Genomic DNA, 17,020 nt, shown 5'->3' with positions numbered 1-17,020 from the left:
AGCTCCAGGGGCCCCAGTTCGATCCTGAGCTCGTGTTACTGTCTGTGTGGAGTGTCACATGTTTTCTCCGTGTCCGCATGGGTTTCCTCCGGGGTCTCCGGTTTCCTTTCACTGTCCAAAAACATGACAGTAGAAAGACTGGGTGATGGGCTGGCGTCCCATCTAGGGTGTATTCCCATCTCACACCCAGTGCTCCTGGGATACGCTCCTGATCCACCGCCACCCTGACCAGGATAACGCAGTCACCCAATATGAATAAATAACAAAAACGCACAATTTACTAAAAGAACTACATACTGAAAAATACAACCAAATTTAAATTTTAATTCGACTACATCAGGATAACTCTTCTCACATTTCTACCCATGTGAATGTAAACTGCTTTGTCATTGTCTCAGCAGAGGAGTGGGCTGATCCGGAAAGTGTCAGGAATTGTTGGCTTTACATTGCCTCTGGTAGAAACGCTAATGTGATGGAGGCTCGGTTTGGGGCTTGGACGGGCGTGATGAGTGGTGTTTAGTGAGGATTTCAGGCTTGCAGGCTTTCTGCCAGAGTGGGGCTCTTTAAGGAGTCGTCCAGGGAAGACTCTGAGCTTCCGGACGGGAAGTGGCCAGAGAGCTCTAGGCTCAGAGGCAGATCTGCATGAGAGATGACCCTGTATCCTGCGAGCCTGATCTCTTGTTCCCTCTTTGTCCAACTATCTCCTTCCCTATCCTTCCAATCTAGACTTCCCGTCAATGACCTCGCTCCATTTATTCCCTCTCACTATCACGCTCTGTGCAGTCCATCTGAGTCCAGTTTTCTTCACAGCTAAGACCAGACGCAGACAGAGAGCGAGTTACCCATAAAGCCAGATAAAAGAAATTGTTCACTTTTTGCCCTTGTGTTAAGTCTTTTCTTTCCACTTCACTCCACAGCTATAGGAGGAAAGTGGGGGAATGGATTCAGTGTCATGATTTCTAATTGTGGGACACGTTGCAGATGGAAAGGAGCAGTGCCATGGTAGACTAGAGCAGAACAGCAGACCTTGAGGCCCAGCTGGCAGAGACGGACTCACACATCACTGCTCACCCCTTCAATTTGTATGCATAGGCAGTTGAAAGCACATGGGAGTCACATAGATTTTCTTCGTTTGCTCTTAAATCATGGCTAGTTTTTCAGCACGCTTCAGAGTCCATGAAAGGAGAGTGTGGAGCAGTTTGGAGCAAGATAGAAGGCAGAAAATCTGAATTAGTTGTGTCAAAACTGTAAATATGCAACATTGTTAGAAGCCCTGCTAAAACATAAAAGATCACAGTACAAAACTATAATACTTAAAATCATGAATAAAAGTAGTCTGATAGATGAAGCTACAGAAAGCAGGCATAGACAGAATAATGTAAAGCTTATTATTCAGTAATTAAGTGAAACTACTCAAAAAAAATATATGGTTAAAAGTCAAGCATGAGAGTCTAAACCCACCTACAAGTCCTAGAAGATGAGTGAATTAAATGCTTCAATAAAACAGAAGAATAGACAAGAACAACCTCAGCATGGTTATGAAAAGAACAGAAAGACCAAGTTAAACCCAGTTACCGAATTGCCAGTTTATTAGGCACACCAACCTTGTGTATACACTTTTTTTTTGCCATTTTGTGTTATATACACTTACATTGTAGGTCACTTTGTAGGTATACAATTCTCAACTGTAGCTATGCACAATCATAACTGCTTTATCCTGGTCAGGGTTTGCGGTGAGTCTGGAGTGTATCCTGAACACTGGGTGCAAGCCAGGAATACACCCAGGACTCGAGTAAGCGGATAGTTCAAGAATAAAAAAGCTCTGTGGTTCCAATGAATAGAAAAATATTATTGTACACATTTTGGTTCTTTAAGAAACCATAAAATTGTTCATTTTCTCTATGGCAGCACTCTAAAGAACATTTTCAGGCTCCTTTATGTTTAAGAATGTACACTGTACAATCTTTTAAAAAGAGTTTCCTTAAGACAGAGATGTTCACAAGTCACTTTTCACAAGTCTGAGTGAAGTCTCAAGTCTCAGAGTCTGTGCAGTGTGTGTCAGTCTCGGGTCTTCAGTTGTACACTTTTTCTTTAACGCTCTAATCATTAGGTGGAGATTATGATACAATTGCACATAAATATATTGCACAAAAGATATACATACTGCACATAAACACTTAAATCACCAAAAAAATAAATAAATCACCATGGTGCATGTTATACAGCCTTCCTGCTAAATGTCATGAAATTTTTCATGTTCTATAAATAAATAAAAAAACACTTTTATTTGCATGCATGTTTTAAAAGCATAAAAACTAACTTTTCATATCATAACTTCATTTGAAAGCTGTCAGGCTAGAGATATAGATATAGACATAGATAAGATATATAACACACATCTGCTGTCCAGACTAACCAACATTTCAGAGTTTGTTTTAATATCTCTTCATACCACAGTGCAGTTGATTTCTCGAATCTGAAGGTGTTGATTAATTTTCCAGAACAGCAGCTCTGACAGTAGTTCTGTCTGTAACACAAATCACAGGTTTACATTAATGCACTCGTTCTAATACGTTATCGTTTCTATAGTAACAGCTCGTTCACAAGGACTTGTACTACAGATATTCTACATAAACAGATTAAAAATCGTTGAGACATTTATTTTACATTTATAAAAGTCTGCAGATTCAGTGCTTTCTAACTGTAATGTCTTCAGGACAGAGAAATTTACACTTTGCAGTTTTTCAGCAACATGAATGACTTTATAGCTGCTATAATATAAGTGAGAACAGGAACTAACTTGGAAATCTCATGGTTATTGCACGACATAAACTACTGAAAAGTGTGATGTGTCATTCATTAATAAATTAAAAATTGTAATTGTTGTCAAATGGCTGTGGTATAAGTAAAAATAACACACAATGGGCCGCTTGGCATTGGGCCATATCACGCGACCTCGACATGGATTATTTTCGTATAACAGCATGGCCCATCATGTGTTATTCCTCACTTAGAAAACATTTTTCTCCATTTGAGATCACCATTGAGAACCTGACACCAGACTAATAGTTGTCTTTATTAACCAATTTGTTTGGGACAAAACCTAAGTACTTTAAACCATTCCATATGTCAATGAATCCTAAGATCCTGCACCTCAACCCGGATACAGCACGACTGAACCTAAGCATCAGAACAATATTCTCTGCCTAATAAAAATCTCAAGTATTGCTGCATTACTAAAAAAGTAGTATTCAACGCCAACAGCGTGCATAGGGATGGCTCTGATTCCGACAAGTCTAGTCCTTCTTCTTACTAATTTGTTTGACTCTTAAAATGTACTTCAAACAGGAAGGAAGCTATTGAAGAAAAACTATTTCGGATGTCTGACCTTGCTGTGACCTTCACCCTGTCTGGATTGATCCCAAAATCTAATCAGTTCATCTGCTGGTTACAATGAAAATTCCATAGAAATCCTACAAACATTCAACTGCTTGTTCTGGCAAACTCAAGCTAACAATTATCTCGCATGGACCAAGGGGTGGAGGCATAAAAACAGCTCAAACAAAAAAGACAGATCAACACACAGTGTATAAAAGTCTGACTTTACCTTTTTTTTTTTTTGGTTCAAACTAATAATCCTCAGGGGTGGAAAATATCCGAGTAATTTCAAAGTATTGAGTACTTTCAAAATACTTGTTAAAAATCTCAAATGCAATTTTTTTATCTTTTGCTGGATTTGCCAACAGTTTATAAAGAATGAGATGTTTCCTTTGCCTCCCAATATTCAAAACAGCATATCAACCTTGAAAGAGAGAACCGAGAACATCCTACAGAGATAAAGAGTGAATACAGGAGCTTCTGTAAATTTGGAAGTGTTATAAACAGATGATGAGTCAGGTACTCAATCATTATCGATCATATCTGATCTGATAAGAGAATGAAAGGGACGAGGAGGATTTTGTCTACAAGGGACTTCAATCACTGCAGAACTGGAAAAGTAAAGAAATGTGCACTTTTGATTGTTTTGCAAAATCAGTTACTCTGGAACTACAAATTTAAAAACAAAATAATTAGATATTAAGCAATCATATACCTTTAAGACTCCATATATCCTGGAACAAATGCTGGAAAACTGAGATGTGTTGTATTCGTGATTTGAGAATGAGGACATCATTAACTTTTTTAGAAATGTTCTGTGCTGTGTACAATAATTCTGGAGGTGGATGTGTGTGTGTGTGTGTGTGTGTGTGTGTGTGTATGACAAGCACACAGCACTTTTTATAGTTGCTCCCCTACCGTGCCCCTGAGCACAGCGTGTACAGTTACTCACATCCACAGGAAGTTTAGGAATGACATCAGCCTTATCAGCCACGAACCCTCCACTCCCCCTGGACCCTCAATCTGTGGAGAGAGAGAGAGAGAGAGAGAGAGAGAGAGAGAGAGAGAGAGAGAGTTTGGGGGGTTGCACACATGCAAGGAAGGAAGAAAAACATGGAATGTTGTTTTGAATTAGGTAACATGTTAAAGGTTAGTGAGCATCAGACGAATCACACAAACAAAATGTAGTGTGCTTGCATATGAGGCTGCATATATCGTATGTTTCATCATTGCATATAATTCCCCTAAATGGCAAAGCTAAACAAATAGATTAACTTTATAAAACAATTCACCCCAGGATAAGCATAATCCTAAAAAATGCCTACAGGAAATGATCAGGGCAAAAACTCAAAACAGCTCATCTGGATATTTTACATCAAGGTTCAGAGCATAGTACATACCTATGTGTCTTCATACTACATATTAAAGAGATGTTGAAATGGTCTACCATGGAGAAGGAAAGACAGAGAGAGAGAGAGAGAGAGAGAGGAATCTGGTTCACACATGTGGGATATATTACCCATTGCGTCCAGCTGAAGCTCTGTATTATCTGTTTTCCAAATGAGAATTTGAGGTTGGGCTGTAAGCGCTGTCTTCCAGCTGGGCCTAGCAAACAGCCAGGATGAAGTACAGCTCCATTTAGTCTCCAAGTGCTGATATCAGTCTCACACACACACACACACACATATCAGAGAGAGAGAGAGAGAGAGAGAGAGAGAGAGAGAGACGCTTTGGGAAAAGAGAAAGGTAAGCCAGAGTGCATCAACATCCTTTTTCTGCCGATGTCTTGGGATCAGTAAACTTACATGTGTGAAAAGAAAGGCAAAGAGGTGAGAGCAGATACTGGAGGAGAGGAGAGGAGAGGAGAGGCATTTTTCAGTGTGTATTAATCTGTAATTGTTTTTATAATTGACTGAAACAGTGTTATCTTGTTTGTTGTTGCATTACACATAAAAACACTTAAGTAGGAAGAACACATGATACCAGATCGTCAGAAAAAAATCTCAGTAAACACCTGCATTTGGCAAACAAAGGATTTAAGAATAGCCTTAGGTGATTCACTAATAAAGTCTGAACTTGTGAGGTCACTGTTAAAGACACACTGCATCTGTCCACATGAAACAATCAGAGGAAACTGTAGGAGGAATCTGGAGTTGTGTATGAGATATTTTTACAAAAACAGACACCAGTTCCACCTTAAAAAGCAGTAGCCCTATGATCACTATTACATCATGTGGACTTCTTTTACGTCAAATATTAGCAATAGTAATAGGAAATACAATTTCCATTTGAAGAAGGAGTGGATAGAACAATCAGGGACTGAGTCAGGGAGATTTGGAACATGAGACAGGAACAGGGCTGTGGTAGTGACACCCAGTCTATATTTCCTAAGAGATTAGTGTTCTTTAAAAACAGAAGGGAAAAATGTTGTTTCGTGTCTTAAAGTTTCCTGACATGCCTTGGACGTGCACTCTTGAAGAATGAACAACCAAAAACCATTTCCAGGGTTACTGTTGATCACAAGCTATTGATTAATCTAATCTACAAATGAACTAAAGCTCGTTAAAAATGTTAAATGTTTGCAAAAAAAAAAAAAACTGAAACGCTTCCTGAAGTTCTGAGTATGTCTGGATGATAAACGCTGCATCTACGTTCCGCCTTTCAGGCTTCACTTCCTGGCAGTGAGCAGCATGTTCTATAGAACACAGGAAGTCAGCCTGCTGTTCACCGCTGGTACATAACCCCAGGCCCAGAATAGCGGTCACACATTCTGTCCTGCCACCAATAGTGCCTCATGAACATCTAAACAGGCCCGGGAGGGGGTTAGGTTTAGGTATTATTTGAACTCAGCCCTGCTTCTTTTGTGAGCAGCTCATGGCATGAATGGGAGCGATCAGCCAACCATTACAGTCCATAATGCATTTTCTGCCTCATCCACAAGTCTAGAAGCGTGCCTCCGGTCCCTGTTTGGCCCCTCGGTCATCCCCATGCCCCAGTGAGCTGCTGGTCAGCATGGGACGAGAGCCAACATGAGAAAAAGCAGAAAGACATGATGACTTCTTGCAAATTTTGCCAACTTTATCAACAAAATCACATTGTAGAAAACAGTTTCCTTGGGCTTTATTTCTGTGAACTTATGCGACCAGTGTTTTAATTACAATTTGAAAGTAAGCTAACATGACTCAGATAACGCATATCTAATGTTTAGATCTTCAGCTCGCTCGCTATGACGGTGGTGGTTTTCATACACACTTCGTTGTGCACGTGGGTATGTTTGTACCCTTCCACAAGACGAGGCTGCCTTCCGCCTTCCATGTTTAGATTTTCTGCCTCCAGCTTTCCTCTCTGTGGTTCTTACAGGATTAGCATCCACCTTTCGGGGGAAGTTGGCAGGGGGGTTGGGGCAAATTATGTAGAAGGATCATTTTACAGGCCGAAGGGAAGGAGGAAAGGAGCCAGACAAATTACTAAATGAGCCAGCCAAGTAGGGAAGTGCTGAATTCTAATTAGGCCGGTCTCCTCCATTCAGTCCAGGTAAGAGGAGAGAGAATGTGGCCAGCACTGAGGAGCACGGAAAGGGACAGCATCAGGTTGCTCCAACAGATCCCTGGCATCCGTTTTACTCAGAATAAGAATAAACATGCTAAAATTCCCCAGGCTCTTAACTGAACAAATCAAGCAATCTCTCTCCCTTTGATAAAACTGATTTTTAAAAGAAAAAGAAATGTACGGTCCAAATGTGAAAATGAAAAAATTAATTTATTTAGAAATGATGCCTCTACATGAAAGTTATAACCTGTCATCCAAAACATCTTAAAGAGACATGGTCCTCTGCCTTACTTTATTACGTGATTTCATGACAGATCAAAGCAGTTTACAATTAAATCACAGTTAAGAAATTCATTTTTGCTGGGTCTGCTGGAAAGACCTGGCATTCTGAGCAGGAATGTTGCTCTTGAAAAGTAGTTACGACTTAATGAGAATTCCACTTGCAGCAGGAAGGAAGGGCTTAGAATGCATGTCCCTTAGCGAATTGGGCAAATGTTAATTATGATCCTTTTTGCACACATGGAAGGGTCTGGAACAGACTGAGGAGAGAAAGTCAAAACAGAGGGGGGAAAAGAAAAAAGAGATAAAAGCGATGGTACATTATTCAGTATTTTCTTCCCTGAATCAGTGCTTCTAGCTGAAAATATACATTTATGGACTTGGCAGACATTTTTATCCAAAGCAACAGAACATAATCCAAGCACATAGCTGAGCCTTTGGAGGTTAAAAGTTTTGCTCAAGGGCTTAATAGTGGATTTGACCTCACAACCTTCTGGGTTTTAGCACAGAACTTGCCTGAACACTGCCTGAAACGTTAAGCTGGATTGACGCTCATCTCCTTGACTTTACATCTAAATCATTTAATTCTTTTTTTTTCGTTGTCATTTCATGATTTGCTGATAGTTCCAGTCCAGTATGAACTCCAAACAAACAGATGGAATTAGTTTCCTGGGCCTGTTTTTATTAAGGCCTACATGAGTTCTCCAGACATGTATGTCACCGTTTACTTGCAGGCAGTCTCTCTCTCTCTCTCTCTCTCTCTCTCTCTTTTCTTGGATGTGAAGGACACCAGGCCTCCAGAGATCACGTCCCAGTGAGTTCTGCTCCTTTTTTTCATATTATGTCCGGCAGAACTCCTCAAGACAAATGGCTGCCATATGGAGAGAGGAAAAACTCATGGTGCTTTTCCACCGTCAAGCCTGCTGCATGATTCGCCTGGTCCTGCGCTTCCCCAGGGACAAACCCAGGAGATAACACCAGAAAACGAGGCTTCACTTCTTTCCTATTTTAAAAAACAACACAAATTTGTCACAGCAGTTGTACATTTTGTAAGAGGAGTGAGGATGTCATGCTGGTTCATGACTCTGACAAACAATTAGTACAAGTCCTTACTGTAGTCTGTAGTAAGAGCTTTTCAGATAACCAGCGTGTAAGTGTTCTTTAAGAATTACAGGAATACCTTCAAAACAAAAATAAATTAAATGTTTGCCTACCTGGAGCATAATTTTAGAGTTTAGAAAAAAACTACAGACTTTTAAACTTGGTAAAATTTTCTATAACTGATTTATTATTAAGCTTTCTTATCATTTGGACCAACAAAAACATTGTTATAGCAATAAAATAAATCCATAAAGACAATATACAGTAGATATTATACAGTGAAAACATGCACACACACACACGCACACACACACACACACACACTTCCTCTCTGGATCTTCTGATGAATACTATCACTTGTGTGGGCTCCGACAGATGCGCTTTGTGTGCTGCCTTATTGATCCACTCAGTCATATCTTCAGGAAACAATTCAAAGCCGATGACCTCCTGTTTACGAGGCCAAAATGATAACCCTGCATTTGCATTGGCATGGCATGAAGTGCAAAAACTCATAACCTGTCCCTCTTCCCACATGGACTTGTATCCTAAGTGTCCTTTATTGTAATATTTCCTGATATAAAAATGCCTCTCATATCTTGCCCCAAAGGGAGCAGCTGCACTAGCTAATCCCCCCTGGGGCACCCATTTCCCTCCTCCTCCTACCCTCGCTGAATCTCCCCTTCCTTCCTTCCTCCCTCCATCTCTCCTCTAATAGCTCCCTTGTTCCTGCTAGACAAAACTGGCCCTTTGTGGCTGCTCTCAGAGCAACATTAAAAACAGGAATAGGGAAATTGTAAACAGGAGGCTCTTGGCCTACAGGCTGAGGCATACACTAGGCCTCAGAGGCCTACTTCAGTCTAAGCAGAGAAACAGACCCTTGTTGCTAAGGGGATTAAGGGTTGAGGGATTTCAGGAGGCACTGCAGAGGCGCACAGCCACCCCCGGAGGGAGGGCTTTTTGTAAGGAGATACCTGCGTTATATATCACCAAGCGGAAATTAGACCTTTCTATTTATATAATGGCACGGGTGACCCGATACGGTTTCAGCCGTTGCATCAGCTGTTTAGTGGATCGGACTACTGCAGCCTGTGTAACCGATAACAAACTCAGTACTCTGAATTTTCAATGCTGTTCCCTTCTCTTAGCATTAACTGATAGATTTCATGTTATTTTATTGGCATATACTGTACGTGTATCAATAGTGCCTCACTGTTGTTCAACTATGACAGTATTTCAAATACAGAAGCTGTATTCAGTACTTTTTGTAGTGTCAATTATGAATCTGCAGATTTCTTATTTTAGTGATATTGTAAAATGCTCTATGAGAAAAGCATTTCAATGTATGTTTTAGTCTATTCTAATTTTATGAGTCTTAAGCTAATACACAAGCAACCTGTTCCTCCCACACCTTTCCCAGTGTATGTTTATTCAACTTATACTCATCAAGAAGCATGTAAATCTAGATGATTTTGTGTCTAAGATATAGCTCATACAACAAGGTTAAATAAAAGTTTTATTTTATTCTAATACAGCTACAGAAACATCTTTTGGTTGATGTTTACTGACGTTTGCTAGCTTGTAATGTCTGCATTACATTCTATCAAGGCAACATTAAACATTCATATAAGATTTATTTTTGTCAATATAAATTGTTATTCTTGTTTAAACCACTACTTGAAATCATCATTTGGAAATTCATGCACATTTTAATGAGTCCAGTTTCATTCATGTGACCATGCTGAGTTATAGTTATATACAGTATACAGTTACATACAGTCTACATATACTACATGTTAAGTTATAAAATATTCATAGGAGACATTTTCATATTCTTGCGTCTTTAGGGTATGCCTTGAGCAGTTCCATAATTTCCCAGTTTTTAGTATATTATAAAAGCCACCAAAATAAATATATCAGTTCTGCCAAGCCTATGTCAAGCCTAAGAAATTCCTTTAATAAATAACTTCAGTAGCTCAGAAGCAGTCTCTTGCAGTTATATTTCTGATATTATGACCTTCACTAAAAAATCCTTAAACACATTTGTCCTTGAAAAAGACCATTATTGTATTAAACAAAGCTTTATTTCACAATTAAAACATGATGTGTTGTTTATGCCAGATATATATAATGATTTCAGAAGTGTAACTACTGACCAGTAAGAGAATCCATGTTCCCAATAACACAATTACATTAAAATTAAAATAACAACAGATTATATATTTTACAGGGCTGTTTGTTTTTGAGCTCTTAATATCAGAAGGGTTCTAGTTACCAGGCTCAGAGACCCAGAGCTGGTGTCTATGTATAGTGCCTATAATATATATAAATACTGTATATTTCCAAAAATATGGCATGGCATATCTGGGTCTTGTGCACTTTTAAGAATCTTTACATTGTGGTTAGTACTGCTGGAGTGAGCTTTACAGCTTTTAAAGCAATCAGCTAATGAATAAATACAAGTAAGAAAAGGAAGGGTATACAATTATTATTATTATTATTAATATGAACATTATTATCCATATCAATGATTGATGTAAACGTTGTACTTATCTAAATTATAACATACAAACCTACACACAAAAATCAACACAAACTTAAGGACACATGTACCTACTGTGTTTTTTTCAGATGTTTTAGCACATGGTTTCTCAACTGCAGTGGCCATTACGGTCTCTCCTGATCCACTAATCAGCAAAAGATCAAGCCTTTCGTGAGCAGGATCAGGTGGATTTAAGAACATCTGATTTAAAAGAAGAATTTAGACACAGCAAACAATGATGAATGTCCATGTTATCTAAACTCGTTTCGTTTACGACCTCACTCTCTCACTTTCAGTAAGCACTTTATCCTGGACAGGGTCTCGGTGGATCTGGAGTCTATCCTGGGCGTGAAGCAGGAACACACCCTAGACGGGACACCAGTCCATTCCTGGGCACGATTCGCACACACATTCACACTTAAGGTCAAGTTATCTTAGCCAATTCACTTACTGGTATGTTTTTGGAGGTGGGAGAAAATCTGAATTCCTGGAGGACCTAGACCTCAGAGAACCTGAAGCAAACCTGCATGGACAAGGGAAAAACATGCACAGACAGTAACCTGAGCTCAGGTTCGAACCAGGAGCTCTGGAGCTATGATTGGGCAATGCTACCTGCTGCACCACCACACCTCCTGTTTTCTATTACATATTCATTGCAATTATTTGGTAAATTTACAACCTGTGAAGTGTGTGTCTTCTGTGAAGACGAGATTTTTTAATTAAAGGGTAACTTAAGCTTGTGGAAAGGTAGGACACTTTTTAAAAAATATGCTACCATTTGAAGACTCTGAGATGTGTATATTTAGTACATCAACAAGGTGATGGGTAAGTTCATGCAAATGATAACCTCATGCTGAAGATTTAGTGCTTGTGAGAGACAGCAGGTTGGAAAAGGCTTTTCATGAGTGATATTGAATCCCCTTTGAGGCCTTCCTCCCCCCATCCATGTCTCTGTCTCTCTGTCTCTCTCTCTCTCTCTCTCTCTCTCTCTCTCTCTCTCTCTTCCTCTCTCCATATGATTCTGAACTTTCCATCGACTCGTTCTCTCTGTGTGTGCTTTGAACTTCCAGTTGCTCTTTGAAGGAAAGTCATAAAAAGGTCTTTTATTCAAGCCGAGCTGCTTTGATGGGGTTGTCACTTTGTACGGCGCACTGAACCTTCCCAGGGAGACGGCCTTGTGCATCTGAGGAGCCAGACGATCCGGTGGGTCTCCCAAGGCAGAGCCTTGGCACTAATGGACACATAGTGGCCCCTACACACATGCTAGTCATTGCATGCCTTGTTGTGGTTTGGCGTTTTCTTACTCCTCTCTCCTGTTTTCTATTAATGGGCACAGTTTTTCCTGGTTATCATATCACTTTTAATAACATTAGTGCATATGCTTTTCACTATGAAGACTGAACAGAGGAGCAGTGCTTCCTCTGTTTTATTGACTTTCTGCTAAGTCGAACCTGTGTCTTTTTCTGCTGAAGCTTTTTAACCTCAGTGTAAGTAAAGACATGACAAGCAACAGTAAATAAAGCACGAAACTAGACACCTCTTGTTCAACAACATGAACAATGCCAGCAAATTAATCCCAGAAAATGTTTTTACATCTACAACAAAGTACATGCAGTGCCTGAGTGCCCCAGGGCATGGCAAAGAAGCCAAGTGCATGCAAGCTTTTCTTTCTTTCTTTTTTTTACAGAGAGAGTAAGTATAGTCCAGATTGAAACAAAATGAAATGAGTCCCAAGTCAGTTTGGCACAAAGGGGATGCAGGCTAGAGTGGAGCAATGCATAGGAACCGGCACGGAGAGATCTTTCCGGATAGGTTTTCTGTGACTGGGTACACAAAGGTGCCTCGTCGGGCCTGGCCTGGTGCCAACAGCGTAGCGCCACTGTCCCAGGTGTCGAGTGTCGGGGTGCTATTCAGCCCAGGAAGTGTTCCATGTCGCACTGTCCCCAAGTCCATCAAAGGGGCTGCTGTGTGCTCGCCATCAACCTCTACATGGCTTGGTGTTCAGAGGATGATTGGTGGAAAAAAACACAGCCGGTTAATTCTTTTCCCAGGACTGTGGGTATCTGAACTGGATTGGGTCAAAGAGAATTAAATGGGAAATGGAGCTTCTGAAGCCTGGTTGAGTTTCTATTTCAAACCTCTCCCACATTTACAAAAGGAGCGAGAAGGACACCCATCTGGGATTGGAGTTGAGGAGCGCATTGAGGATTTGGACGTTGTATAGCAAGTCTCGAATTTTCCAAAGGCTACTGTAGGAATAGACTTTGTTTCAGCCCTTCATTATCAGTTTATTTCATTCTGGAATGCAACTTATTTTAAAATATTTTCAAAGATCTTACTTTGTTATGTTGTGGTTGTCCTCTGTCTACACCCGGGATCTGATTAGAAACTTACATATTTGTATCAGTTTTATATTATCAAAAACCTACAGCCAAACTACAACAATATATTAATTCAGTCATTCTGGAAAAATTCAACAAGCTGAAGGCAGAGTTGCTGCAACTGACAGAAATTCTATTTAAAGAGAATGCCATGTCAGGGAGAACATCTATCAAACTGAATACTCTGACAGTATCAGCTCTCAATCGTGAATAAAGAGAGTGAATAAATGCACTGAGGACAAAAGGACACTGGGTGACTTCAGCCCACCTCTATCTCCAATTATCATTGAATGGCGAGAGACAGAGACTTAGCATTAAGGATGAATGGGGGAAGGGTGTCTGGAGGAGGAGGGGGCACTTAGGAAAAGGGAGACTACATGTTGTTTCAGGTGGCCTAACTCACAGGCCTCCAGCTGGCCCAGGAAGTGGCCCTTGAGGGCAGTATTGGCAGCTCATTAGCCCAGATCAAAGGCCTGCACTTCCTCCTGGGTAAACTTGCTTTACACTGCACTCTCCACTTAGATCCCCCAGCGCTAATCTGATTGATACACAGACAATATGTCCAATTAACAAAATAGGAGTCTCAGAATTAGACAGCTTGGTTCCTGAGCACACCAGGGAGTTCTTATCAATGTAATAATCATAATATAAAATTAGTAGAAAATGGCCAAATGGTGAGGATATCAGGATCACATCTATTGAACATCCTCTACACTTCTGCTTCCTTTCTTAATTTCCTCCTCATTGACTGACACTCACAGACCTTGTGATCATTAATCATTAATGGCAGGCAACAAAATACCCTGAGTCATGTCCGGAGGCAGACACTCTGTCATCAATCGGAAAATTGCTCTATCGCTGGAAGTGGACTACTTGGTGGCGATGTACGCCTCTTCCCAGCCGTAGCTTATTTTAGGCGTTAGCTTGTCAACAGAGGGTTAGATATTGCTGATCTGAAACGGCCCTCAAATGGCCATGCTGATTCAGGGCTTAAATTAAACCCCTGCTCGGTAGCAACTCTGGGAACCGCTGCTAACGAAGAGCACCTAACTCTTCTGTTCTCCCTGATGCTCCCTGGGACAACACTATGGTCATGCTGCTAAAAGCACATGAGTCACAGGATACACGTAAGATGAAATTAATATCCTCCTCACAACGTTTCCCTGAAAAGCACTGAAATTCTTGTGATGTTGCAAAAGTGTCAAGTGCTTAAACACACAATAAATGCACAGGGAGTCATGAATTTACTAGTGTAGCTATTTTCATAATTATTGTTAAACAGAAGGTAAAGGCCAAAATAAGAGATATAACATATAATTTCAGTTAAAATTAGTACCTAATTAGGACAAATGTGCCTGATTTAATTACAGTAGTCTGCTGAGCTTATTCACGGATTCACTGAAGCTGCTCTATGAGAGGAGCGGCGCGTGGAATGCCCAGAATGCCAGCTGGGTGAATGCTGGGTCCATGTCCCAACAACAGGTCACGCTTCATCACTAGTTTGTCCCACAGGTGAGAGTTCAGGGGCACTCCTGTCAGTTCTCTGAAGAAAGGTCAGGGGTCACCATCTCAGCAAGAGCTCAGCTTTCCCTTCAGTAATGGTGGTGGTGGTGGTGTCTTCTCCTTCTTCTTCCTACATGACTCAGATCACTAGAGGTTTGCATTCTCTGCAAACAAGTTCCTTCCTGTGGACTTGCTGCTTTGGAGCTCAGGGACTAGATCTTCTTCAAAACAGGCACAAACTGCTTTTTCAACCAGGTCACCATTTTAGCCAGGCACGATTTTAGTGCAAATCGAGGAAAAGCAGGTCAGCATGTCAGCATGTGTTACTCTTTAGATGAGGTGAAAACAATTGTAATATTGTAAATAATATGTAGTTAATTAGAGCTCCATTCAGTTGTATATCCAGGCTATTTACATCATTATTTTGCTGATTACCTTTTAAGTGAATAAAGAAACAGCTAAAAGAGAAAACGAGTGAGAGAAAGAGGAAAGATGTCATGCCCAAGCTTGTAAGCACTTAAATGATCTTGCTGACAGAAAAGCATTACATGAATCCTTTCACCAGTTTGACCTGTTAATATGTGTGAGAGCCTGCTGAGGGTCATTTCCATAGTAAAGTGTGACCTGCTGTGTATTGGAGCTGTGAAAGCTCGCTTATTTCCTCTGTGATAATCGTATTTCCAGTTTGCGCTCATTAGCACTGAATGAAAAGCATTATGTTTAAAGAGTAGCCAAGGGGGCTGTTTGCACCTTAGCATCATCCGTCTAGACTACAGCTTCAATCAGAACCGGAAATCACTGTTCTCTACGCTGCCTATGAGGCTAAAATAAAATCATGTATTAGTCACTATAAGTGTGGTTATGTAGGGTTAGAAATAATCTACTCAGACACAGATCCCAGGACCACAGAGGGGGTTTGAATCCCAACTAAAGGTTCATGGATGGTTAATAGCTGTCAAGCAAATATTAAATGAACTTGTCTTTTAGATTGTTTAATCACTTTTTTGCTACCAGCTGCTGTGATGAGAAACAGGATTAACCAATCAGAATCATGCATTTTCTGTTAAAAGGCTAGGAGTCAGTGTGGGCTGTAAGGAGGTTTAGGCTTCTGCAGGAGAAATACAGCAGGTTTTATAATATATAATGCCTATATTACTTTTCAGTGGCACTGTGATAAAGGTGTTGTGTGAATATGGTGAGACTGGTTGGTGGTAGATAGCGCCTTAAATGATTAAAAATAACAAATCTGTGCTCCTGCTGCTGTCTGACATCCAGTAAAAACGCCTGTGGATCAGTATACAGTACAGGTCACGTGGTGATTTTATTTCCTAATGAATTCCTGGCTATGGCGCAGGAGGCAACGTGAATATGAATCGAGGGTTTTGTGAATGAATTTAGCCTTAGTCAGGAAATCGAGGTCCGTGTTGTCATGGAAATGAGCAGGAACGCGGAGGCCGTCAATTAACCTGTGACAGCTTTGGTCCAGGCGCAGGCTGCGGGTTCACCCGCGGGGGCAGGGAGGACAGCAGGGCCGCTCAAAGGAAAAGTCACACTCATTTCCTCCTCGCGGTTTCGTTACAAATCAACAACATCCTGTTCTTTTGTGGATCCCGCATGCCCCGACGCCGCCTGCTCTTTTACTGCTGATCTACAGCTTTCCAGGCTGGTTTTTTGTTGTTGCTGTGATGATAAAACGCACAGGATGCAGTGTGTGCATTCCACAAACGAGGATAAAGTACACGATACACTCGAGCTAAAAATTAATCTGGATCCAGCTAATACAGCGACGACACACACACACACACACACACACACACACACGCTGCGTATCGTCACCATTCTGCATTGCGCGTAGGCAAACCAGTGACTCATGGACACTTGGAATAGATTTGTCAGGTCTTTGGACTCCTTTTTTATTTTCATAACGCGTTACCTCATTCTCCTCTTTCTCACTGTCTTGTTTGATTTTGAATCAAAGCTTCGTGGTTAAACGCCGGTGCGCTTTTTTATACTTATATTTTCATTTCTTCTCAACCAGAGGACACAATAAGAGCGCAGCATTAATGAGTGAAGCACAGCCGCGTTATTCGTGTAATCCACTCTGACATTGCCCTTGGTGACGAAAAGCTCCCCCTCCGCCATCTCTCTCTCTCTCTCTCTCCCTCTCACTCTCTGTCTTTCTCTCTCGCTCTGTCTCTTCCATTCATGAAACGCTCATATGCACGCATGCGCAGTGAAATCCGGAGCTCTCCCATTCATAAAAGTGTAACCCCCACGCATTTGCGTCCGG

The 17,020-nt window shown here is 40.8% G+C and overlaps 1 long non-coding RNA gene across 1 annotated transcript; it reads right to left on the bottom strand.

Annotated features, from left to right (window-relative positions):
- Positions 1-1,478: 1,478 nt before the first annotated feature.
- Positions 1,479-11,792, bottom strand: LOC117599193 (uncharacterized). Its single transcript, XR_004579637.2, has 3 exons — positions 4,898-11,792; positions 4,331-4,401; positions 1,479-2,527 (listed from the first exon to the last, which is right to left on the bottom strand). It is a non-coding gene; the product is annotated as an uncharacterized LOC117599193 (long non-coding RNA).
- Positions 11,793-17,020: the final 5,228 nt, after the last annotated feature.

This window comes from Pangasianodon hypophthalmus, chromosome 15, assembly GCF_027358585.1.
Source record: "Pangasianodon hypophthalmus isolate fPanHyp1 chromosome 15, fPanHyp1.pri, whole genome shotgun sequence".
In the NCBI taxonomy this organism is placed as follows: Eukaryota; Metazoa; Chordata; class Actinopteri; order Siluriformes; family Pangasiidae; genus Pangasianodon; species Pangasianodon hypophthalmus.
Note: the sequence above shows the minus strand (reverse complement) of the source record. Positions and strands in the feature narration are given on the sequence as shown.